Consider the following 1,625-nt stretch of genomic DNA (forward strand, 5'->3'; position numbering starts at 1 on the left):
AGGCTTAGGGTTTCGCTGAGGGAGAGGGTGAACATGAGGGTTAGAGTTAGAGTGGAGGTTTAGTAGTAGAGTTAGTGTAGGGTGAGGGTTAGGGTTAGGCTGAGGGTGAGGTTTAGGGGTAGAGTTCGGGTTAGGGTGAGGTTGAGAGTGAGGGTTAGGTTTATAGTGAGGGTTACGGTTAGGTTTAGGGTGATTGTGATGGTTAGATTGAGGATTAGTGTTCAGTTAGTGTGATGTTTAGGGTGAGGATGAGGGTTAGGGTTAGGGTGAGGGTTAGGGTTAGGATTAGGGTGAGGTTTAGGGTTAGGGTGATGGTTAGGTTTAGTGTGAGTGTTTGTGTTAGGTTTAGGTTTAGTGTGAGGGTGAGGATTAGTGTTAGGGCGGTGGTTAGTGTTATGTTGAGGCTTATGGAAATGGTGAGAGTTAGGGTTAGGGTTATTGTTAGGGTTAGGTTTAGGGTTACAGTTACGGTGAGGGTGAAGGAGAGGGCTAGGGTAGGGTTAGTATGAGATTTTGGTTTAGGGTTAGGGTTAGAGTTAGGGTTAGGGTGAGAGTGAGGTTTACGGTTAGTGTTAGGGTTAGTGTTAGGGTTAGGGTTAGGGTTAGGGTGAGGGTTAGGGTTCGGGTTAGGCTTAGGCTTAGGCTTAGGCTTAGGACGAGCATGAAGGTTAGGGTTAGGGTTAGGGTTAGGGTGAGGGTTAGGGTTATGGTTAGGGTGAGGGTTACCATGAGGTTTAGGGTTAGGATTAGGGTTAGGGTGAAGGCTAGGGTGAGGCTTAGGGTGAGGGTTAGGGTTAGGGATAGTGTTAGGTTTAGGATTAGTGTTAGGGTGAGGGTGAGTGTGAGGGTTAGGATTAGGGTTAGGTTAAGCTTAGGGTTAGGGGGACCGTTAAAGTTAGGGTTAGGGTTAGGGTGAAGGTAAGGCTGAGGATTAGGGTTAGGTTTAGGGTTTGGGTTAGGGTTATTGTTATTGTTAGGGTTAGGGTTAGAGTTAAGCTGAGGGTGAGGGTGAGGGTGAGGGTTAAGATTAGGGTTAGATTGGCGTTTAGGGTTAGGGTTAGGGTTAGGGTTAGTTTGAGGGTGAGTTTTAGGGTTAGATATAGGTTTAGAGGGAGGGTTAGGGTAAGGGTCAGTGTTAGGGTTAGAGTGAGGGTGAGGGTTAGGTTGAGGTTTAGGGTTATGGTTAGGGTTAGGATTAGTGTGATGGTTAGTGTTAGGGTTAGGGTTAGTGTTAGGGTGAGGGTAAGTGTTAGGGTGAGTGTTTGTGTTACGGTGAGGTTTATGGTTAGGGTGAGGGTTAGGATTAGGGTTAGGTTTACTGTTAGGGTTAGGTTTAGTGTTTGGGTTGCTGTGAGGGTTAGGGTGAGGGTTAGGTTTAGGTTTAGTGTGAGGTTTAGGGTTAGGGTTAGGGTTAGAGTTAGGTTTAGGTTGAGTGTGAGGTTTGGGGTTAGACTTAGTGTTAGGGTGAGGTTTAGGTTGAGCTTTAGGGTTAGGGATAGTTTTAGGGTTGGGTTTAGGTTGAGTGTTAGCTAGAGGGTTAGGGTTAGGGATAGGGTTAGGAATAGGGTTAGGGTGAGGGTGAGTGTAAGGGTTAGGATGAGGTTTAGGTTTAGGCTTAGGGTTAG

This window comes from Dipodomys merriami, unplaced genomic scaffold (genome assembly GCF_024711535.1).
Source record: "Dipodomys merriami isolate MVZ:Mamm:240054 unplaced genomic scaffold, mDipMer1.0.p SCAF_339, whole genome shotgun sequence".
NCBI classification, from domain to species: domain Eukaryota; kingdom Metazoa; phylum Chordata; class Mammalia; order Rodentia; family Heteromyidae; genus Dipodomys; species Dipodomys merriami.